Source organism: Oncorhynchus clarkii, chromosome 25 (assembly GCF_045791955.1).
Source record: "Oncorhynchus clarkii lewisi isolate Uvic-CL-2024 chromosome 25, UVic_Ocla_1.0, whole genome shotgun sequence".
Taxonomy (NCBI): domain Eukaryota; kingdom Metazoa; phylum Chordata; class Actinopteri; order Salmoniformes; family Salmonidae; genus Oncorhynchus; species Oncorhynchus clarkii.
In genome coordinates this window covers 10,644,898-10,670,011 of record NC_092171.1, presented here as the reverse complement: position 1 = coordinate 10,670,011, position 25,114 = coordinate 10,644,898, and the positions used below count along the sequence as shown (strand labels likewise).

The following is a 25,114-nucleotide window of genomic DNA, read 5'->3' as shown; positions in this document are numbered from 1 at the left end:
ACAGTTCAAACAGGTGCCATTAATACAGGTAATGAGTGGAGGACAGAGGAACCTCTTAAGGTCTGTGAGAGCAAGAAATCTTGCTTGTTTGTAGGTGACCAAATACTTATTTTCCTCCATAATTTGCAAATAAATTCATAAAAAATCCTACAATGTGATTTTCTGGATTTTTTTCTTCTCATTTTGTCTGTCATAGTTGAAGTGTACCTATGATGAAAATTACAGGCCTCTCTCATCTTTTTAAGTGGGAGAACTTGCACAATTGGTGGCTGACTAAATACTTTTTTGCCCCACTGTACATATTTCCTGTATGTGGCAGTGGAGTTGTTTCCTGTACGAGAGCGTTCCATTATGTTTGTGATGTTTGTTATTTATGATGGATGTGGTTAACAGGCTTTCTGCCTCAGGCTACAACTACACATAATCCTCTGTGTGTGTGTGTGTGTGTACGTGCGTGCGGTGACCGTGACCTGTGTTGACTGCTCCACCCACTCTCAGCCAATAATGATTTAACTCTGCATAATATAACCAATCAACACGATCAGAGACAGAAGATATTGGTAGTTTGATTTGACTGTGTGTGTGTGAGCCTGCGTGTGTTTTTGACTGTGAGACTAATTGATCCAGTGTGAAGGGCAGGACTCTGGTGGCTTGCCCCAGACTGGATAAGGGCTCTATCATGAGAATCAACCACGGACACACACACACACACATACGCACTGTGTATGCAAACATCTCCACAGGAGAGAAACACAGCAACACAGAAAATCACTTCATCAATAACTAACCGCAGGGGAGGGTGGGGAGAGAGAGAGAGAGAGAGAGAGAGGAGGAAAGAGGGGAAGAGAAATGGGAGATGGATTGAGATCCAAAGAAAAGAGGGGGTTGTGAGTGGTACAGCGGAAGAGAGAAAAAGAGCCAGAGAACGATTGAAAGAGAGAATGAGCGAGAGCTGAAGTGAAAGAATTTTAAAAAAGAAAGAGAATATCCTGCACCTCTCTTTGTCCCTCTCCTCTGGGATTGACTTTTCAGATGACAGGAGATGAAAAGACTGAGGGAATGTTCTCCCTCTTTTTCAAAGAGGTTTCATCTCTCTTTCTTTCTTTCTTTCTTTGTAAAATTCAAATTTCTGTCAGTAGGAAAGGCTGTTTTCCCTGTAGGCCAGAGAATAATACACACTAGGCACAGAGCTTATTGACTCCACACTCCTGCAGATGTCAATTCACAAACACACACTAATGGCAAATGGTTAAGCTTCACTGATTCCTAATATCCTGAAAAGGAGAGAAAAAGAGAAGAATACATCTCCATCTCTCTCTGTCTGTCTGTCTGTGTCGGTCTCTCTGCTTTTCTCTCTCTTTCTCTCTCACTCTCTCCTTCTCTCTCTCTTTCTCTCTCACTCTCTCCCATGCCTCTAAGCTATTATCTGACTGAAAACGGAGGAATGTGTCTGTGTGTATGAGATTCTAGAGGAGCAGACGTATTTCTGTCACTCTCTCTTGTATTCCAGCTGTTCTCTAGACCGGGGCCTGCTCTCCTGAACATTATCTTAGTGATGGAGCATCGCCCAGGCATCTCCTATACCTGTGTATGGAGTAAGATAGAGAGAAGAGGGGAAGGAAGGAAATAAATAAAACACCCCATAGAAAAAAAAGAAGAGTCCAGACTTCTCTGTAGTGGTTTTACAGTTAGGCAAATGTATCCCACTGCCTTGGCAAGGAAATGGAATTTAGCATTTTTAAAACTGTTCATTTATAAAATGTTTCACTCTTTCTCTTTTTCACACCCCTCTTCCTTTCTCACACCCTTTGGCTATCGGCACCAGATTAACAACACGGAGGCGTTTGTTTACGTTTCATTTCCTCATGGAACAACGAGACCGGAGGAGAGCGCCGAGAGAGAAAGAAAAAAAAAGTCAACGAAATTATTTTAATTGCTTTGCCGCTCAATGTGCTTTACGCAAACAATAAAATAATTTGAGGCTGTTGTTTTTCAGGTCCGTGGTAGCATCATTCACTCCGTGATTAAATCAATATCGCAGCGTTTTATTATTCATGAGCTTATTGCACTTACAGAGCGCTTACACTTTGAACCTCCTTTTTAATACCACGATTAAAATGTAACTGCAGGATCCAGAATGATTAGGGTAATTGTGAGGCGTGTGAAGGAAGAAGAAGATGTGGAAAGTCATGTTTGGAGTTCTAGATGAACAGACCAGTAAGAGCTGCTAGTTTTACAGGTTGTTTTACATCTGCTTACCGTTATCTTATTTGTTTACTGGTGACTTATAGTAAGCGATGTCTGCGACGTTCCAATGTCTAGATACGGTTGAGTCATGCAGTGCTGTTTAAAACATCCCAGTGTGTGTTATTAAGGAACGGAACCTCTCATTGATGAGCAAATCGAATAGGGAATAGACTCTACTATCTAGAGCAGAGGTAGTATAACCAGGGGTGCAGACACAGGCCTCAACAGCCTTTCTACTGATCCATTTTCAGAAAAAGCCAAGTCTGTGGGGGCCTGGACTATAGAGCAATAATTCTAACATATCCACTGTCTGTAGACTGAAGGTAGACCCCATTCTAAAAGACAAACCTAGCCACCTCAGGCCGGTACAGGGAATTGACTGTGTCCCATATGACTCTCTAGTTGTCATTAGTCTCTCTATGTCTGTGGCTGGAAGTACTGCTCTATACTGTATGGGGAATAGGGCAGAGACCTGAGAGAGGGATGAGATTTGGCCATTATTCATATGGGGTCAGTTGGTGGTCAAATGTCAATGACCCGGAAGGTGACCCTATGTGTCTCGTGTGTGTGTGTGTGTGTTGTGTGTGCGGGTGCGCGCACGTGTGCCCTGCGGGGACTACAGGGTGGACTGAGTGTTACGTTATGGCCTAACGAGCTAAACAGTCCCGGATGAATTAGCATATGTCAATGAAGGTGGTTAAAGCAACCCACTGGAGCATTCCTCTGCTCAGCCAACTACAAGGTCCAGGGCTGTGTGTGTGGGTCAATACACTTCCTTCAGGAGTAGGACCTCCTTCCTTTGTCTGTGCCTCTTCCTAGCACGTAATGGATGTCCTCGTAGAGGTTCTTATCGGGGTATTTGAAGTGATGGGAATGGGTTGTATAAGCGTCAATATCTATGGTGGAATATTTATTTAGTCTTCCCTTTCAGAGCTCCTAGAGTCGTGAGTTGTTGCGCAGCCCCGCAGATATGGCTCTCTTGCAACTTGTGGATCAAATCTTTACATCCCTGAATAACAAAGAATACTCGTTTTGCATCTTTTTAGATTTATCCAAAGTGTTGATCATTAAATATGACTTTCTAAATTGTATTATTACGGTTTTCATGATTGTACATATAATACACAAAAACAGTTTATACATTCAGATGAAATGACATCAGGATCACATATAACCGGCTACATAGTTATGTTTGTGGTGGAGAATCATTTGTTAACGGCTCTTCATTTACCAGAGCCAAGACATCCTGTGGCGTGACACAGGGTTGGATATTTGGACCTTTGTTATTCCTAATCTATATCAATGACCTTGCTGAAGGGTCTTCTACCATACTTCCCCTTCTCCTTGCTGATGAAACCAATTAGATTTTATCACACAATAATTTTGATTCACTAATTAATGAAGCCAACTCAGGCATGGCCAAATGTTCTGAACAAATTATCTTTAAATGTAAAAAAAAAAAAAAAAAAAATCTAACTTTATTGTGTTTACTGGTAAGAATAAGACAAAAAATACAAATAAAAAAATAATAAAAAAAGAGCCAGAATCTCAATGGTGGGAATAAAATGGAACAAGTCACATCCACTAGATTCCTCGGAGTTCTAGATCACATTCAATTTGTCTGCAGCAAAGTGATGAAATCGGTTGGTATCACCTGTAAGATTAGTGGTTTGGTTCACCAGGTTTGCTTCCTAACTCTATACCATAGTTTAATTGACCCATATCTCATTTACTGTAATATTGTCTGGGTGGGCCAGTACATATGCCTCCTACCTACACAAATGACTCATCATACAAAAATACATTTGCAAGAACAGCCACCTCAAATCTCCTGGCTCCGTCTGCACCTTTGTTTAAGAAACTCAATATCTTGTCTATTTACAACAATAATGTACGCCAATTATGCACTTTCATCTACAAATACTCATATCTCCCAAACAGTTTACCTAAACCCTTCAATGGATTCTTCCAGGTTCATTCTGAAATCCATCTGCAGAACATAACAAGAGGTCACTGTGGTAACCGTCCCACTCACCACTGGCGCAGCTCACATAGTCCGTTCTCTATCAGATGTAGAGGTACCATACTCTGGAATTCTTATCTTCACATTGCCAAAACATCATCATCCCTCAATAACTTCAAGTTAAGACAGCCTGATGAACCAAACGACTCAGTAATCTCCTCCATATAGCCTAACACTCACATGCACACACACATTTAAACGAAAACATTTGTTGTTTGTTTTGTGATTCCTGATTAATGAGGTTAAACATTTATAATTAGTAGGTTTTGTTATGTTGTTTTTGTTGTACTTCCAACCACACGTGCACTGTTTCTTGGTTGTTTTTTTTAATCTGTATTGTTGTCTATCGCTTGTTTTCTCTGACGCAAATAAATAAATAACAGAATTCCATGAACACATTCATCCCAAACCTTAACCCTTAAACATAAGGAACATAATGTTATAACCCAATATAAAACCTTCACTTCGAAATTTGACGTTTGTGAGCAACTTCGAAATATGACTTTTGGAGAAAGGTGGATAAAACATCCGAATCTGAGATCACATTAGTAAAACCGTCAATCTTGTTTTGCAGGCTACTGAAGACCAAAAATGTCCATCAATTACAATAGCTTACTTAATAGACTTCATGGAAATTACACTTCACAATGGCACACGTATGTTTAGATGTGCCACACACACACTTATTTATTTATTTGAAACTTAATTGAACTAATCAAGTCAGTTACGAACATATTCTTATTTACAATGACGGCCTAGGATCAGTGAGTTAACTGCCTTGTTCAGGGGCAGAACGACAGATTTTTACCTTGTCAGCTCGGGGATTCCATCTAGCAACCTTTCGGGTTACTGGCCCAATGCTCTAACCACTAGGCTACCTGCAGACCCACATGCATGCACGGATGCACACACACACCACACATACCCGGACCGACACCCATATTATAAATCTAACTGGGCCGTGGGTTCAGACTCAGTTCACAGCTGAGAGCTCCCACAATGCACTGGACTCATGGCGACACCTTAGGAAAGAGGCAATGCTCCTTGTACCATTCACACGGCTCCAGATACACACACACACACACACACACACAATTGAAAACATATATAGGTCTTCAACTCCATCCTGCAGTAACAGGAAATTTGAAATATTTTGTGGTTTATAATTGATGGACATTTTTGGTCTTCAGAAGCCTTTTTAAACATCAAATACACTACTTTTCTAAATTGCTGAAAAGTTTTCCTGCAAAACAAGATTCACTGTTTTACTAATGTAACTACTACTCCGATTCGGATGTTGATCTACCTTTCTCTAAAAGTCACATTTCAAAATTGCACCAAACGTCAAATTTAGAAGTTTGGGTTAAAACATTATGTTCAGGCATTCATTCTGAATGTTTACGTTTAAGGGTTAAGGTTTGGGACAGGGTTAAAACCAAAAATACAAAATGAGTGTCTACCACTAGGATTGAACACGTGACCTTTGAATCCGGAGTCATATGATTACAAAAAAATCCAAGCCTACTTCATGATAATAGCGCGCTGTTGCCCCTAGTGGCTGGTTTTGAAAGCGTTTTCCGTCATCCCCAGGACACGGACATACGTCCAATTTCAAAGTCAATCGTAAGAATTCTGGCTGCTCCTGCGACAGGGTGATCAAATGAAGATCCTACATCTGTACACACACATCCCTTGCCCCAAACACACATGGGGCTACCACAATGGAGTGGAGGAGGCCATCGTCTCAGGATCTGTGGACTTCTAACTCCCAATATGTTCAACTATTGTAAGTTGTGCCTGTTATATCGATGGCAGTGGGATGCATGGCTCCAACGATTAATCTATGAATTCGTGCCACGGATCTTTAGTGTGTGTGTGTGTGTGTGTGTGTGTGTGTGTGTGTGTGTGTGTGTGTGTGTGTGTGTGTGTGTGTGTGTGTGTGTGTGTGTGTGTGTGTGTGTGTGTGTGTGTGTGTGTGTGTGTGTGTTTTGCCTTTGTGCGTCCATGTGTGCTTCCAAATGTTTATGAATATTCCAAATGCCCAATCGTTTGGAATAAGAGAAGGGTGCTTTTTGTTGTATTTTTAATAGGACAGTTACAGGAAGAGAAACTCAACCAGAGTAAAGCCACAGAAAACATCAACAAACACACTCCTCCATTTGTCATCCTGTCTTCCCAGAGCGAGGGAGAGGGAGAGATGCGTTCGGAAGTCTTGTGTTTAGCAACAACAAAGCTACTTCCCAGAGTTTTCTGATGTGTGTTTCCGATGTGTGCCTTTGTTTGCGAGCGGACGGGCATGCTTGTGCGCGTGTATGTCTGTTGTGTATATCTGTGTGTGTCTCTCTGTTGGCAGGATTCGATGACGAGGATCACACGAGCTGTGTCCTGAATTCCTCTAAGACAACTGAAGGCCAAACTGACTTCCTCTTAGATCTCACGGTCTCTCTACCGATCACATACCGAGGGACAATGAAAATGTATGCCTTTCATACTTAATTCTAGTCTGAGAGTTCTGTCTGTTTGGTTGTGTTTTTCACATGTATTGCAGTGGATCACAGACTGCTAACTGCAGTAGGTTTCTGTATGCTGAATACTGTGGTGGTCGGTGCCGTTTAAGATGAGGGAGGACGATACATTTTTTCATGAGCATGGCCTTATTTCTATTACAGCATATTGGATGACTGTCATTCATATTCCATTCATCCAGCTCAATGTAACATCAATAGGTTTAGGCTACTACATGATAGTCACATTTTCCCTATACCCATCATGAGGTTGCTACAACCTAGCCTATGAATGAACGTTTAAAATGTAGGTGCAGAAGACAAGAGAAATTTGAGTAAGGTGATCAACATTGACACATTCGTTAACGCCTTTCACAATCTTGCCTGCATCTAGCTGATCTAGGGTGTAATCATTAGTCCAACAGTTGCAAACGAGAGTTTCTATTGGACAAATTTAGGTTTATCCCCGTTTCATTCTGTTTGCTTCTGTTTAAAAAAAATAAGGTTTTCAGCAGAATGAATATACCCCTGATCACACGCAAACACAGTTAACTTTCATAGCAGCCACATATAAACAGCATGATCCTTTTGACCGTTGGATAATTCCTTTCCGCATTTACACGCTATCCTCCTCTGACATTTTCCTTTTGTTTGTTGGACTTCAGTGCACAACATATCAGCTGTCTGTGACCTGGTGAAAAAACCCATCCAAGCCAAACCTTCATATCATAACCACTAACCGCTACACACAACCTACATCGTTGTCACCATATTAGCAAACGTCAAGTCAACATAGCTACTAGAACTAACGCGTTAGTAAACCCGCTACAATCATGCAGTACAATGTACATTTAGCAAGCAGTAAAGCAGTTACATTGGCGGGTCCCTTGGCAATAAATCAATAAAACCAAAAGCTTACCTTGACTTGGAGTTCCAGCGTTGGCTAGCCATAGCCAACTAGGTATCATAGCATCCCTCTCTGTTTGAGCCAGATGTTTGAATAAGCTAAACTAGCTAGCTGTTTTCGCTAGCTAAGTAAGTGAAAGGGAAAAAAATAGATAGATAGTTTTCTCTCTCTCTTGATTCTCCTTCATTTTTGAAGAAATGTATTCGTTTAAAAACTGTTCAACTGAATATATTTAGTATAGTTGTATCTATAAAGGATATATTTTTGTAATGTTATTTTCATGAAATTCGCTGAGGGGAATGGTCCTCCCCTTCCTCCTCTGAGGAGCCTCCACTGGCTGAATAGGTTAGGGGTTCTCAAAGCTCTCCCCAGAGAAACCCAGAGGCTTCATCATTCTGTTGTAGCCCTGAACTAGCTCGCTTTATTCACCTGCTGTAGTCAATGGCTTAATGATTAGTTGACAATTGGAATCAGGTGTTGTGTGCTAGCTCTGGGACAGACCAACTACAGGGAACGGATGGGGGTCCCGAGGAGAGGTTTGAAAACCAGTAGGCTGACTGAGTGCAGTAAAGTAACTCCATCCTCTGCAGTTCTCTGCTGTGCTGTTTGTTACTTACACAACCTCTCACCCTCTGTCAAAAGCCCTCTCATCTACCCTAACTCTCATTTTCCCTAACACACTCTCTTTCCATCTCTCTCCCCTCTGTCTCTCTCTCTCCCATCCTCTCTTACCTCTTACCCTCTGTCCATTGTCAAAACACCTCTCATCTCATTACTTCTCTCTCTCTGCCTTCCCCCTCTCTCCTTCTCTTTCCCTCTCCTCCATCTCCTCTGTCGTTTCTCCAACACTCTGCAGTGATTTGCTCTCTGTTTTACCTGCTGACACCTGTCACCTGGGGATACGGGGCTTGTTGTCATGAGCTGCCAATGTGTGTGTGCTTGTGCACGTACTTGTGCTTGGGGTGTGTGTGTGTGTGTGTGTCACCCATGGTTACAAGCCTTAGTACACTGAGCCAACACGCTGCAGTGGCCGGTGTGAATTCATTTTTGATACTATGACAAATGTCCTCACGCCAATATCCAAGCATAGAACATGTCACCAGTACATGCCAATACAGACTGCTCTGCTATGGAGAGAAAGGGAGATGGACAGGGTATTTTACTTACAGTATGTTTCACAGCTACAGTGTGTGCGTGTGTATGTGCGTGTGCGTGTGAGGGATGGAGGTCTTCTCTTTATTACGACTCGGCTGTTAAAGAAAAAGAGGGATGGAAGACTTGAACTCTGGATGAATACTCTCCGGAACCTTCTGTGAACCAGTAGCTGAGGGTCGCAGTCAGGCGATGCACTCGTCCTCCTCCTCACACGCACACGCAACATGCACACACAACACACACACACAACACACACACAAACACACACACACACACACACACCCTCCCCTCTCTGAGTTCTTTGAGGTTCTGAAGAAAGAGGGAGGGAGAGAATGAAAAAATACAGAGGAACAGGTCGAATAGAATATTCCCCTCCAGGGGGATTTCTCTCGCCAGGTCTTGTACAGGTTACCAACACATGATCACACACACCTACAGTCCAATAAAACATGGAGACAGTAGACAACAGCAAGTTGAAGGCCAGTGGAAGATCTATCAGTGGGCGTGTTATTGCTCATGAAAGACTGCTCTGTGCTACATAGCAGATCACAGTAAGCGACTGTAGACAGTTGAATGGAAAGGAGCAGTCAGTAAAAATGTCCCAGAGGTTGCTAGGACGGGTGTAGCTTTGATTCATGATACACTTCTGTCAAAATCAGAGCTGCAGAACGAGACAACAACTGCCATGCTGGAAGTGCAGTGTACAGCAGAGTAAGGGGCAGTTCATTTCAGGAAGTGCATTGAAACGCATGAATTGAACAGTGCCCAATATTTCTATGAGGGTTTTTCAAAAAATTATTTGGATTTTAACAAACGTAATGTATTAAGTTAATTTCAGCCCTGGTGCTGGGTGATGGCCAGCATGCCAGCGAGGTGTGGCAGAGAGTAACGGCATACAATCTGTAGCACCCTCTGTCACTGCTGTTAAAAGTAGTGGGGGTGAGGAGTGGGGGAGAGAGGTAAGGAAGGGGCCAGGAAAGAGACTCGACTCCCAGGAGCGTGCTCGGTGGAGAGGAGAGAGAAGGAGGGAGGCTGTTTTACATACAAGCTGTTGATGAATATAAGGAAGGAATCATAATTCCTTTCTTTCTCTCTCTCTCTGTGTCTCTAAGTCTCTCTCTCTCTCCCTCCAACTGTCTCCCCTCTCACCAGTGTTCTATGAGGTTTGTCTCACCTTTCCATGTGTTACTGGTGTCAGCGGTGGGATATGAGGGTCTGGTCAAAGCCATTGATCAGGCTGATCAGAGTATTGGCTAACTCTCATAGTGGCGTCAGGATCTATAGCAGGTCCCAGAGTCCAGCAGGAGGGATCTGGGATTGATTACGCCAGGCATCAGAGTGTGACGGACAAGAGCTCTAAATCCATGTGAGAGGGAGAGAGAGAGAGAGCGTTCTGTTTTTGTCTATAAAGGCAGATTAATAATGAGTGTCTTTACCGAGCGAACCGCATCCTTGGCATTCCCTAGCGCTTTTGAGTAGGGAGTATGTGTGTGTTTGCGTGGCATGAATGTGTGTGCCACTGTGTGTGTGTGTGCGTGTGCGTGTGCGTGCGCGTGTGTCTGTGTCTGTGTCTGTGTCTGTGTCTGTGTGTGTGTGTGTGTGATTTAATATTCCAGTAAAGTGGTCCCAGTGGAGAGACAGCTCTTTGTTCTTGGTAATGATCATGCCGGGGAACACTAATGTAGAGGAGGAGAGAGAACATCCCCCAACACACACCCTCCCCTTACTTACCATGGCAACACACAGCACAATTCCATATGTGTGTGTGAGTTTTCTCATGTGGTTAATCTCATATCGATATGTGTGTTCTTGTCCAGTTTATCGTGCTGTTATTCTGGAAAATGCACCACCATCAAGCAGCTCAGGGAAGAGATCCTCCAGCTGTTAGCTCGGCTGCCAGAAGAGGATGACCTGTTTTCTAACTGCACCGACCTTGCTGTGACCCTGGCAAACCAAATCTGTTGGAAAACGCCTCCTATAGTAGAGCTGTCGATGAGTCGGTTTAAACATCCTCGCTGGCACAGGGAAGAGAATAATTATCCCTGGCCCCCCTCCCGTGCCACCGAAGGGGTTCAGAGCATTTTGCCCTAGATGAGTACCTGGAGAAACTTTGCAAGGACAGGAATGTCTCTTTTTGTTGACCACTTTGATCTGCTGTGGGAGCAACCAGCCTTTTTTTAAAGAGACAGGATTCACCCTAACCGCAGTGGCTCCGGGATTATTTCCAGCAAAATCACAACCTGTTTTAGAGACTGACAGACAGGGTTTGGTAGTGATTCAGTACTCCCTGATAGACTGACAGACAGGGTTTGGTAGTGATTCAGTACTCCCTGATAGACTGACAGACAGGGTTTGGTAGTGATTCAGTACTCCCTGATAGACTGACAGACAGGGTTTGGTAGTGATTCAGTACTCCCTGATAGACTGACAGACAGGGTTTGGTAGTGATTCAGTACTCCCTGATAGACTGACAGACAGGGTTTGGTAGTGATTTAGTACTCCCTGATAGACTGACAGACAGGGTTTGGTAGTGATTCAGTACTCCCTGATAGACTGACAGACAGGGTCTGGTAGTGATTCAGTACACCCTGATAGACTGACAGACAGGGTTTGGTAGTGATTCAGTACTCCCTGATAGACTGACAGACAGGGTTTGGTAGTGATTCAGTACTCCCTGATAGACTGACAGACAGGGTTTGGTAGTGATTCAGTACTCCCTGATAGACTGACAGACAGGGTTTGGTAGTGATTCAGTACTCCCTGATAGACTGACAGACAGGGTTTGGTAGTGATTCAGTACACCCTGATAGACTGACAGACAGGGTTTGGTATTGATTCAGTCCTCCCTGATAGACTGACAGACACAGTTTGGTAGTGATTCAGACCTCCCTGATAGACTGACAGACAGGGTTTGGTAGTGATTCAGACCTCCCTGTCAGACTGACAGACAGGATCTGGTAGTGATTCAGACCTCCCTGTCAGACTGACAGACAGGGTCTGGTAGTGATTCAGTCCTCCCTGTCAGACTGACAGACAGGGTCTGGTAGTGATTCAGTCCTCCCTGTCAGACTGACAGACAGGGTCAGGTAGTGATTCAGTCCTCCCTGTCAGACTGACAGACAGGGCCTGGTAGTGATTCAGTCCTCCCTGTCAGACTGACAGACAGGGTCTGGTAGTGACTCAGTCCTCCCTGTCAGACTGACAGACAGGGTCTGGTAGTGATTCAGTCCTCCCTGTCAGACTGACAGACAGGGTCAGGTAGTGATTCAGTCCTCCCTGTCAGACTGACAGACAGGGTCTGGTAGTGATTCAGTCCTCCCTGTCAGACTGACAGACAGGGTCAGGTAGTGCTCCAGTTCTCCCTGTCAGACTGACAGACAGGGTCTGGTAGTGACTCAGTCCTCCCTGTCAGACTGACAGACAGGGTCTGGTAGTGATTCAGTCCTCCCTGTCAGACTGACAGACAGGGTCTGGTAGTGATTCAGTCCTCCCTGTCAGACTGACAGACAGGGTCTGGTAGTGATTCAGTCCTCCCTGTCAGACTGACAGACAGGGTCTGGTAGTGACTCAGTCCTCCCTGTCAGACTGACAGACAGGGTCTGGTAGTGATTCAGTCCTCCCTGTCAGACTGACAGACAGGGTCTGGTAGTGATTCAGTCCCCCCTGTCAGACTGACAGACAGGGTCAGGTAGTGCTCCAGTTCTCCCTGTCAGACTGACAGACAGGGTCTGGTAGTGACTCAGTCCTCCCTGTCAGACTGACAGACAGGGTCTGGTAGTGATTCAGTCCTCCCTGTCAGACTGACAGACAGGGTCTGGTAGTGATTCAGTCCTCCCTGTCAGACTGACAGACAGGGTCTGGTAGTGATTCAGTCCTCCCTGTCAGACTGACAGACAGGGTCAGGTAGTGCTCCAGTTCTCCCTGTCAGACTGACAGACAGGGCCTGGTAGTGATTCAGTCCTCCCTGTCAGACTGACAGACAGGGTCTGGTAGTGCTCCAGTTCTCCCTGTCAGAATAAGCAACAAATGACTTGGAAAGCATATCAGCTCCTGTAGAAATGGCACTATGGTTATTGTGAGTAGCCTAACTCCGCCTTCTAGTGAGTTTATCCAAACTCATCTCCTACCATTCTGATGGATTGGAGACTATCAGAAAATGTGGTTGTAACGTTAATAATTTGGTTGTTATTCCTTTGGTTACCTCGAGGCAGATGGCCCAAGTGAATATCATTGAATATGGCACTTTTGAATGTTAGAGCAATCACTAGTAAAACCTTTCTTGTGAATGACCTCCTTACTGAGCGCAAAGTTGATTGCATGTTTCTCATTGAAACATGGCTGTCTTCAGACTGTTGTGTTGCTCTTATTGAAGCCTTGCCCCCGGACTACAGAAATGGGAAAAGGGGTGGAGGGACAGCCTCTATTTTTACTAATGCTCTCATCTGTAAGGACATTTCGTTTGTTGTCTTTTTTTGAGCATCATGCTATACTGTTTAAATGTCAGCCACCAGTGCTGGCTCTAACCCTGTATAGACCAACAAAGCACTGCTCCACTTTCTTTCCTGATTTCTCTGAATTATTGTTCTTGAGCTATGATAAAATTGTGTTGGGCGATTTTAATATTCATGTTGACAAAGACACTGACTCCATTGAAGTTATGAGTTTTTTGAGCTCTGTGGACATTATCCAACATGTTGCTGGACCCAACCATAACCACGGACATACTCTGGACCTGGTTATTACCAAGGGGCTTTCTACTGGGCCCAACCATAACCACGGACATACTCTGGACCTGGTTATTACCAAGGGGCTTTCTATTGAAGCCTCCTCTATTGTTGATGTTGCTTTATCTGATCACCACTGTGGATTCTTTACTACCTTTTTAACCTTACTACAGGCTAATACTGAACGCATTATTAAGAAACGCTATCTGACCTCTGAAGATGCTACAGATTTTACTGAGTGTATGAACAATACTCCACCTATTCCGCCTTCCCTTTCTGATGATTTAGTTAATATCAAAATCAAATCAAATTTATTTATATAGCCCTTCGTACATCAGCTGATATCTCAAAGTGCTGTACAGAAACCCAGCCGAAAAACCCCAAACAGCAAACAATGGAGGTGTAGAAGCGCGGTGGCTAGGAAAAACTCCCTAGAAAGGCCAAAACTTAGGAATTAACCTAGAGAGGAACCAGGCTATGAGGGGTGGCCAGTCCTCTTCTGGCTGTGCCGGGTGGAGATTATAACAGAACATGGCCAAGATGTTCAAATGTTCATAAATGACCAGCATGGTCAAAAAATAATAATCACAGTAGTTGTCGAGGGTGCAGCAAGTCAGCACAGGAGAGGTCAGGAGACACTGTGGCCTATCCGATGATACCCCTGGACAGGGCCAAACAGGAAGGATATAACCCCACCCACTTTGCCAAAGCACAGCCCCCACACCACTAGAGGGATATCTTCAACCACCAACTTACCATCCTGAGACAAGGCCGAGTATAGCCCACAAAGATCTTTGCCACGGCACAACCCAAGGGGGGGCGCCAACCCAGACAGGAAGATCACATCAGTGACTCAACCCCCTCAAGTGACGCACCCCTCCTAGGGACGGCATGAAAGAGCACCAGTAAGCCAGTGACTCAGCCCCTGTAATAGGCTTATAGGCAGAGAATCCCAGTGGAAAGAGGGGAACCGGCCAGGCAGAGACAGCAAGGGCGGTTCGTTGCTCCAGAGCCTTTCCATTCACCTTCACACTCCTGGGCCAGACTACACTCAATCATATGACCCACTGAAGAGATGAGTCTTCAGTAAAGACTTAAAGGTTGAGACCGAGTCTGCGTCTCTCACATGGGTAGGCAGACCATTCCATAAAAATAGAGCTCTATAGGAGAAAGCCCTGCCTCCAGCTGTTTGCTTAGAAATTCTAGGGACAATTAGGATGCCTGTGTCTTGTGACCATAGCGTACGTGTAGGTATGTACGGCAGGACCAAATCAGAGAGGTAGGTAGGAGCAAGCCTATGTAATGCTTTGTAGGTTAGCAGTAAAACCTTGAAATCAGCCCTTGACTTAACAGGAAGCCAGTGTAGGGAGGCTAGCACTGGAGTAATATGATCACATTTTTTGGTTCTAGTCAGGATTCTAGCAGCTGTATTTAGCACTAACTGAAGTGTATTTAGTGCTTTATCCAGGTAGCCGGAAAGTAGAGCATTGCAGTAGTCTAACCTAGAAGTAAAAAAAAAGCATGGATTAATTTTTATGCATCATTTTTGGACAGAAAGTTTCTGATTTTTGCAATGTTACGTAGCTGTCCTTGAAACAGTCTTGATATGTTCTTCAAAAGAGAGATCAGGGTCCAGAGTAACGCCAAGGTCCTTCACAGTTTTATTTGAGACGACTGTACAACCATTAAGATTAATTGTCAACAGAAGATCTCTTTGATTCTTGGGACCTAGAACAAGCATCTCTGTTTTGTCCGAGTTTAAAAGTAGAAAGTTTGCAGCCATCCACTTCCTTATGTCTGAAACACAGACTTCTAGCGAAGGCAATTTTGGGGCTTCACCATGTTTCATTGAAATGTACAGCTGTGTGTCATCCGCATAGCAGTGAAAGTTAACATTATGTTTTCGAATAACATCCCCAAGAGGTAAAATATATAGTGAAAACAATAGTGGTCCTAAAATGGAACATTGAGGAACACTGAAATGTACAGTTGATTTGTCAGAGGACAACCCATTCACAGAGACAAACTGTCTTTCCGACAGATAAGATCTAAACCAGCCAGACCTTGTCCGTGTAGACCAATTTGGGTTTCCAATCTCTCCAAAAGAATGTGGTGATCGATGGTATCAAAAGCAGCACTAAGGTCTAGGAGCACGAGGACAGATGCAAAGCCTCGGTGTGATGCCATTAAAAGGTAATTTACCACCTTCACAAGTGCCGTCTCAGTGCTATGATGGGGTCTAAAACCAGACTGAAGCATTTCGTATACATTGTTTGTCTTCAGGAAGGCAGTGAGATGTTGCGCAACAGCCTTTTCTAAAATTTTTGAGAGGAATGGAAGATTCGATATAGGCCGATAGTTTTTATATTTTCTGGGTCAAGGTTTGGCTTTTTCAAGAGAGGCTTTATTACTGCCACTTTTAGTGAGTTTGGTACACATCCGGTGGATAGAGAGCCGTTTATTATGTTCAACATAGGAGGGCCAAGCACAGGAAGCAGCTCTTTCAGTAGTTTAGTTGGAATAGGGTCCAGTATGCAGCTTGAAGGTTTAGAGGCCATGATTATTTTCATCATTGTGTCAAGAGATATAGTACTAAAACACTTGAGTGTCTCTCTTGATCCTAGGTCCTGGCAGAGTTGTGCAGACTCAGGACAACTGAGCTTTGAAGGAATGCGCAGATTTAAAGAGGAGTCCATAATTTGCTTTCTAATAATCATGATCTTTTCCTCAAAGAAGTTCATGAATTTATTACTGCTGAAGTGAAAGCCATCATCACTTGGGGAATGCTGCATTTTAGCTTTGCGACAGTATCAAAAAGACATTTCGGATTGGTCTTACTTCCAGTTTGGTGTGGGGCCATTTTCGTTCCAATTTTCTGGAAGCTTGCTTCAGAGCTCGGGTGTTTTCTGTATATCAGGGAGCTAGTTTCGTATGAGAAATGTTTTTAGTTTTTAGGGGTGCAACTGCATCTAGGGTATTGTGCAAGGTTAAATTGAGTTCCTCAGTTAGGTGGTTAACTGATTTTTGTCCTCTGACGTCCTTGGGTAGGCAGAGGGAGTCTGGAAGGGCATCAAGGAATCTTTGTGTTGTCTCTGAATTTATAGCACGACTTTTGGGGCAAACTTAATAAAATGGTGGTCCGATAGTCCAGGATTATGAGGAAAAACATTAAGATCCACAAAATGTATTCCATGGGACAAAACTAGGTCCAGAGTTTGACTGTGACAGTGAGTAGGTCCAGAGACTCCATAGAAAATTAAGGACAACCATTGATGCCATAGCTACAGTAAAGTTTAATAAGGCCACATCCAAATGGAGAGCCCCTTGGATGAGTGTGGATACGAATCAATTAAGGAAAAATTGGAGAAAGGCAGAGCAGAAGTGGAGAAAGTCAAAGTTGCAGGTCCATTATGAACTTCTGAGCGAGCAACTTGGCATTTATAACAAGAAAATTAGAAATGGCAGACAGGCTCATTTTTCTAGCTGGGTCACTAATAATCCAGAATAATTCCAGAGCGCTCTTCTCAACCATGGCTTGATAAATCCTACCCTTATCAGAGATAAGATAACAAACATTAGGCTGGGTATCAGTCAAGCAAGACCTGATGAGAAGTTTGATGATATGTACCCTAGCCTACCAGACAAATGCACAATTTATTTTCCCTGGTTGACACAGACATGCTCAGGAAAGTGATAATACAATTTAAGCCTCTACCTATCCCCACCACCTTCTTTAAAACATGTAATTCCATATCTGAAGTAGTGCAAGCTATTGTTAATCACTCCCTGTTAACAGGGACTTTCCCCACTGCACAAAAAAAAAACGTTTTTGTGCCCAGCACAGAGACAGGCTTACTTAAAGTGGTAAATGATCTTAGTGCCAACACAGATGCTGAACGGCTCTTTGTCCTTGTACTCTTGGTGCTGAATTCGACAATGTTGACCATAATGTCCTTCTGGACAGACTAGAGAGGTGGGCTGGCTAGGCCCAGTTCTATGTTGGTTTTGGATCTATTTAACCGGTCGAGAGTTTTTTTGTAACCCTTGATTGAACACAATTCAGAGAAAATGCATAACACATGGCGTTCCACAAGGTTCAATTTTGGATCCGGTATTGTTCCGTGCATTGGGAAAATGTTCAGACCCCTTGACGACCCGGAGGACGAGGTGCTGGGCGATCCGGGTGGAGGCGGTGGAAATCACTCAGGAGAGAAGGGTCCAAAATGTCCCTCACCGGAACCCAGCATCTCTCCTCCGGACCGTACCCCTCCCAGTCCACGAGGTACTGTAGGCCCCCCACCCGGCGTCTCGAATCCAGAATGCCCCGAACTGTGTACGCCGGGGACCCCTCGATGTCCAGGGGGGGCGGAGGGACCTCAGGCACCTCACCTTCTTGCAGGGGACCAGCCACCACCGGCCTGAGGAGAGACACATGAAACGAGGGGTTAATACGGTAATACCTAGGAAGTTGTAACCTGTAACACACCTCGTTTATTCTCCTCAGGACTTTAAACGGCCCCACACACTGCGGCCCCAGCTTCCGACAGGGCAGGCGGAGGGACAGGTTCCGGGTCGAGAGCCAGACCCTGTCCCCCGGTGCAAACACGGGGGCCTCACTGCGGTGTTGGTCAGCGCTCCTCTTCTGCCGTTCGCCCGCTAACCGTAGTGAGTCCTGAACGGCTTTCCATGTGTCCTTGGAGCGCTGTACCCATTCCTCCACCGCAGGGGCCTCGGTCTGGCTCTGATGCCATGGAGCCAGGACCGGCTGGTAACCTAGCACACACTCAAAAGGAGACAAGTTAGTTGAGGAGTGGCGTAGGGAGTTCTGAGCTAGTTCAGCCCAGGGAACATACCTTGCCCACTCACCAGGCCGGTCCCGGCAATAGGACCGCAGAAACCTGCCCACCTCTTGATTTACGCGCTCCACCTTTTTCCACATTTTGTTATGATACAGCCTCATTCTAAAATGGATTCAATAAATACAAATCTTCAGCAATCTACACACAATACCCCATAATGACAAAGCAAAAACTTTTAAAATAAATATTTGCAAATGTATTAAAAACTGAAATACCTTATTTACATAAGTATTCAGAGCCTTTGCTATGAGACTTGATATTGAGCTCAGGTACATCCTGTTCCCATTGATCATCCTTGAGATATTTCTAGTCCACCAGTGGTAAATTCAATTGATTTCACATTATTTTTAAAGGCACACACCTGTCTATATATAAGGTCCCACAGTTGACAATTCATGTCAGAGCAAAAAACAATCCAATGAGATTGAAGGAATTGTCCATAGAGCTCTGAGACAGAATTGTGTCAAGGCACAGATTTCTGAAGCATTTAAGGTCCCCAAGACCACAGTGGACCATCCCTACGGTGAAGCATGGTGGTGGCAGCATCATGCTGTGGGGATGTTTTTCAGCGGCAGGGACTGGGAGACTAGTCAAAATTGAGGCAAAGATGAACGAAGCAAAGTACAGAGAGAGCTTTGATGAAAACCTGCTCCAAAGCGCTCAGGACCTGAGACTGGCCCAAAGGTTCACCTTCCAACAATACAACGACTCTAAGCACACAGCCACGACAACGCAGGAGTGGCTTCGGGACAAGTTTCTGAATATCCTTGAGTGGCCCAGCCAGAGAGCGGACTTGAACCCAATCGAACATCTCTGGAGAGACCTGAAAATAGCCATGCAGCAACGCTCCTCATCCAACCTGACAGAGCTTGAGAGGATCTGCAGAAAAGAATGGAGAAACTCCCCAAATACAGGTGTGCCATGCTTGTAGCGTCATAACCAAGAAGACTCGAGGCTGTAATCGCTGCCAAAGGGTGCTTCAACAAAGTACTGAGTAAAGGGTCTGAATACTTATGTAAATGTGATATTTCATTTTTTTATTTTTATTAGCAACAATTTCTAAAAACCTGTTTTTGCTTTGTCATTATTGGTTTTGTGTGTAGATTGACAAGGGAAAAAACTATGCAATACATTTTTTGAATAAGGCTGTAACGTAGCAAAATGAGGAAAAAGTCAAGGGGTCTGAAATCTTTGAGTGCACTGTTTATTGTCCGACGGCTCTGTGTTACCCCTTGGCAGCATTATCAGAAAGCACAGGATTAGATTTTCACTACTACGCAGACGATACACGACTTTGCATTTCTGTATCACCCGAGGATTTTAGCTCGATTGATAAATGATTAGACTGTATTAGTGATTTAAATACGTGGATGGCTCACAACTTCCTCCAGCTAAATCAAGACAAGAACAAGGTACTTATTGTTGGAGTCAAAGCATAGACAGAGAATCTGGCCTCACATTTGAATTCACGGGTAATAAAGATAAAACACCAGGTAATGCTCTCCTGTCTGGTCTACCAAAGAAAGCCATTGGTCAACTGCAAAACATACAGAATGCTGCAGCACGGGTACGGACCAAGACCAGACGGAGAGCATTACATTACATTACATCAGTCTTCAGGTTTCTGCAGTTTTAGAATACATTTTATGATTCTTCTATTGGTTTTTAAATCAATCCACGATTGTGCACCCCAATACGTGTCAGACATGCTTTTAAGTTATGTACCCAGTAGGTTCCTCAGGTACTCTGTCACTGGCCTTTTAACTATCCCAAAGCCTAGGACCAAGAGGCATGGAGAGGCAGCCTCTAGTTATTGTGCTGCATAAATTAAACTGGATTTGATTTGACTTTTAAAAACACACATACACACACACACACTACCTTAAGCAGCGTGGGCAACCCTGCCTGCATACAGTATTGACTGCAGTAGGTTTTTACAAATGTAGACATGACACCATGGCTTTACCCTTAGGACATTTATGTTACTGATAAAGTCAGTCATCTAGCACACATGTTTGAATGCTGGGAGGAAATCAACCAGAAATCAACCAAATCAACCATACACTACTCTACATGCTGTATTAGTTACAATAGAGCGGTTGATCTGAATAGTGGAATTAGCTGAATTACCTGAATGGATCTTGATGAGACCAATGGATGATTCCAGTTCTTTTGAAAAATCCCCTAAGAATGATCTACCACCACGTTCAGCCTTCATCTCTTACAAAGTAGTTTCACATGGAAGGTACGTTGTCTTTCTAGGGCATCTAAGACGTTGTTTGGTCTTTGGTGTAGTTGTTTACATGTTTGTGGATTGTTTTAGTTGGCTTGCTGATGGTTCGTAAAATCAGACAGCTTTGGTTTGGGCTAGATGGAGTCTGACTTGCCATGTGATGTCTGTCTATCTGTCTGTCTGTCTATCTATCTGTCTGTGTTTCTGTGCTCACTCTCTAATGCAGACCGCTTTTTTCTCGGTGTGCGTGTGTTATGTGTGTGTGTCTGCTCCACCTGAGCAAAAGATACATGTTATTATTATTTAATTAAACCCATTTCTTCTGTCTCCCAAATGGCAAACATTCCCAAACATTTCTCCCGCACAGGGGTGTGTTTCCCAAAGATTTCTCCACAGTGTGATCTCTCCCAGTCTCCCTCTGCCAGAGAGAGATTTGGTTCCAAGTTAAAGTTGAGAAAACGTGTGTGTGTGTGTGTGTGTGTGTGTGTGTGTGTGTGTGTGTGTGTGTGTGTGTGTGTGTGTGTGTGTGTGTGTGTGTGTGTGTGTGTGTGTGTGTGTGTGTGTGTGTGTGTGTGTGTGTGTGTGTGTGTGTGTGTGTGAGTGTGTGTGTGAGTGTGTGAGTGTGTGAGTGAGTGAGTGAGTGAGTGAGTGAGTGAGTGAGTGAGTGAGTGAGTAAGTAATATGAGAAACCACCCCAGCATTGACTTCTAATTGGAGATTTAATTGGATAGTTCTCTCCTTGAGTGCGTTATAGCCAAACAGTTTTTGTTGATAAATGCTTGAGGCAGAGAAAGTGTGTGTGCGTGCGTGAGCTTGTGTGTCTGAGCTCCTCTCAATAAGTCATTGAGGCGTGGTGAGTGCTCCACGGCACTCTGTGTGTTTTTGGCCTATTGAGCAGTACACCAATTACTGTGATATTAATGAACCCATGGCTGGACGTGATAAGAAATAATATGGCTCTGAAAAACCTACTTTAATGTTGACATTTAGTGTTCCACTGTCTGCCTCTCTTTATTTGTTGTCGTTCGGTTGGCACTCATCAGAAAGATGTCACTCAAATGATCTATAGTCCATTTGATTATGGATGAACTTTTCTATAAATGTCAGACGGCTTCCATCTGTCCCAGTGACACAATGTGTAATTCAGGGGTGGCCAACCCTCCTCCAAGAGGGCTAGAGCAAAATCTGCACCCAGTGGTTTTCCAGGAGAAAGGTGGGCCACCGCTGTTGTAAAACCAACACTTTCAACTGCAATCAAGTTGACGTGAATAAACCATGAGGAAGGGACTGTTTTGGAGTTACCCAATTCTATGGCATCTGGTGTCGCTCTGCTCTCCTGTCTCAAGATGTCCATATAAACTATCGTTTGTCTGTTCACCATAAACAACAACAACATTGGTTGGTTTGGGTTCAAGAGCCGTTCCCCACACAAACCTGTTGTGTAGTGTTGCAAGTGTATTCTCTTACAGTGTGCATTCTCTGTGTGTGTGTGTGTATTCTCTGTGTGTCAGTATTCTCTGTGTGTGTGTATTCTCTGTGTGTGTGTATTCTCTAAGAGTGTGTATTCTGTGTGTGTGTGTATTCTCTGTGTGTATTCTCTAGAGTGTGTGTATTCTCTAAGACAGTGTGTATTCTCTGTGTGTGTGTGTATTCTCTGTGTGCATTCTCTTAGAGTGTGTGTATTCTCTAAGCCTGCGTGTAATCTCTAAGAGTGTGTGTATTCTCTGTGTATTCTCTGTGTGTGTAATCTCTAAGAGTGTGTGTATTATCTGTGTATTCTCTAAGAGTGGATGTATTCTCAAAGACTGTGTATTCTCTGTGTGTATTCTCTTAGTGTGTGTATTATCTGTGTGTGTGTTCTCTGTATGTGTATTATCTTAGATTGTGTGCATATTTTCTAAGAGTGTGTGTATTCTCTGTGTGTGTGTCTATTCTCAAGGAGTGTGTGTGTTTTCTGTGTGTATTCTCTAAGAGTGTCTGTATTATCTGTGTATTCTCTAAGAGTGTGTGTATTCTCTAAGAGTGTGTGTATTATCTGTGTATTCTCTAAGAGTGTGTGTATTATCTGTGTATTCTTTAAGAGTGTGTGTATTCTCTGTGTGTATTCTCTAAGACTCTGTGTATGCTCTTAGTGTGTGTATTCTCTTAGTGTGTGTATTATCTGTGTGTGTGTATTCTCTGTGTGTATTATCTTAGTGTGTGTATTCTCTAAGACTGTGTGTAATCGCTAAGAGTGTGTGTGTATTCTCTGTGTGTGTATTCTCTAAGAGTGTGTGTATTATCTGTGTATTCTCTAAGAGTGTGTGTATTATCTGTGTATTCTCTAAGAGTGTGTGTATTATCTGTGTATTCTCTAAGAGTGTGTGTATTCTCTAAGACTGTGTGTATTCTCTGTGTATGCTCTTAGTGTGTGTATTCTCTTAGTGTGTGTATTCTCTGTGTGTTCTCTAAGAGTGTGTGTGTTCTCTAAGAGTGTGTGTATTCTCTTAGTGTGTGTATTATCTGTGTGTGTGTATTCTCTGTGTGTATTCTCTTAGTGTGTGTATTCTCTAAGACTGTGTGTAATCGCTAAGAGTGTGTGTGTATTCTCTGTGTGTGTATTCTCTAAGAGTGTGTGTATTATCTGTGTATTCTCTAAGAGTGTGTGTATTATCTGTGTATTCTCTAAGAGTGTGTGTATTATCTGTGTATTCTCTAAGAGTGAGTGTATTCTCTGTGTGTATTCTCTAAGACTGTGTGTATTCTCTGTGCATGCTCTTAGTGTGTGTATTCTCTTAGTGTGTGTATTCTCTGTGTGTTCTCTAAGAGTGTGTGTGTTCTCTAAGAGTGTGTGTATTCTCTTAGTGTGTGTATTATCTGTGTGTTCTCTAAGAGTGTGTGTGTTCTCTAAGAGTGTGTGTATTCTCTTAGTGTGTGTATTATCTGTGTGTGTGTATTCTCTGTGTGTATTCTCTTAGTGTGTGTATTCTCTAAGACTGTGTGTAATCGCTAAGAGTGTGTGTGTATTCTCTGTGTGTGTATTCTCTAAGAGTGTGTGTATTATCTGTGTATTCTCTAAGAGTGTGTGTATTATCTGTGTATTCTCTAAGAGTGTGTGTATTATCTGTGTATTCTCTAAGAGTGAGTGTATTCTCTGTGTGTATTCTCTAAGACTGTGTGTATTCTCTGTGTATGCTCTTAGTGTGTGTATTCTCTTAGTGTGTGTATTCTCTGTGTGTTCTCTAAGAGTGTGTGTGTTCTCTAAGAGTGTGTGTATTCTCTTAGTGTGTGTATTATCTGTGTGTTCTCTAAGAGTGTGTGTGTTCTCTAAGAGTGTGTGTGTTCTCTAAGAGTGTGTGTGTTCTCTAAGAGTGTGTGTGTTCTCTAAGAGTGTGTGTATTCTCTGTGTGTGTGTTCTCTAAGAGTGTGTGTGTTCTCTAAGAGTGTGTGTGTTCTCTAAGAGTGTGTTCTCTAAGAGTGAGTGTATTCTCTGTGTGTGTGTGTTCTCTAACAGTGCGTTTACACTATACGAGCGGCACTCGCCTAGCCACACTAGCCCCGGCCTCATGTGGGTGCTCGCAAGCAAGCTAGGTAGTGCTATGTATCAACAGCCATTGTCAGCCAATCCAGTAGTGGTTGGAAGCTATTGGGAAAATGGTCACTCGAGTGGCGATATCGCAGAGGATTTGAATAAAATTCAGTTTTCCCCAACTTTAGTCCCGCCCTGTTGAGCTCCCTCGCCCATGCTCGCATCACTCGACAGTCCCCCGCCCACTTCTCTTCTCTTGCTTTCCTGCCATTGGAAGTGAATGGCTTCCGTTGTTTCACAGCGCGATATCGCTTCCTAGTGTAAACGACCCGTACGAGTGTGTATCCTTTCTGTAGGTGAGTTTGTGTTCTGTAAGAGTATGTATTATCCGTGGGAGTGTAGATTCTTCATAATTCAACCAGGGGCATGAGGCTCTGCACTCTGACCTATTTGGATAGGGCACTCTCTGTCTCTGTCTCTGTCTCTGTCTCTCTCTCTGTCTCTCTCTCTCTCTCTCTCTCTCTCTCTCTCTCTCTCTCTCTCACTCACTCACTCACTCACTCACTCACTCACTCACTCACTCACTCACTCACTCACTCACTCACTCACTCACTCTCTCTCACTCACTCACTCACTCACTCACTCACTCACTCACTCACTCACTCACTCACTCACTCACTCACTCACTCACTCACACACACACACTCACTCACTCACTCACTCACTCACACACACACACACACACACACACACACACACACACACACACACACACACACACACACACACACACACACACACACACACACACACACACACACACACACACATTTTGACATGTGTATTTAAAAAGCTGTTGGGGTACAGTTTTAATCAGCCCCCTGATTAGCTATCCCAAATGTCGATAGATATTATCATGTCTCATACCTTCGAGGGGAATACTGGTATAGTCTC

At 43.7% G+C, this 25,114-nt stretch overlaps 1 protein-coding gene across 1 annotated transcript in view; it reads left to right on the top strand.

Annotated features, from left to right (window-relative positions):
* LOC139384039 (SET and MYND domain containing 3) overlaps window positions 1-25,114 on the top strand; it is a 187,823-nt gene that overhangs the window by 161,211 nt on the left and 1,498 nt on the right. The window lies entirely within an intron of this gene.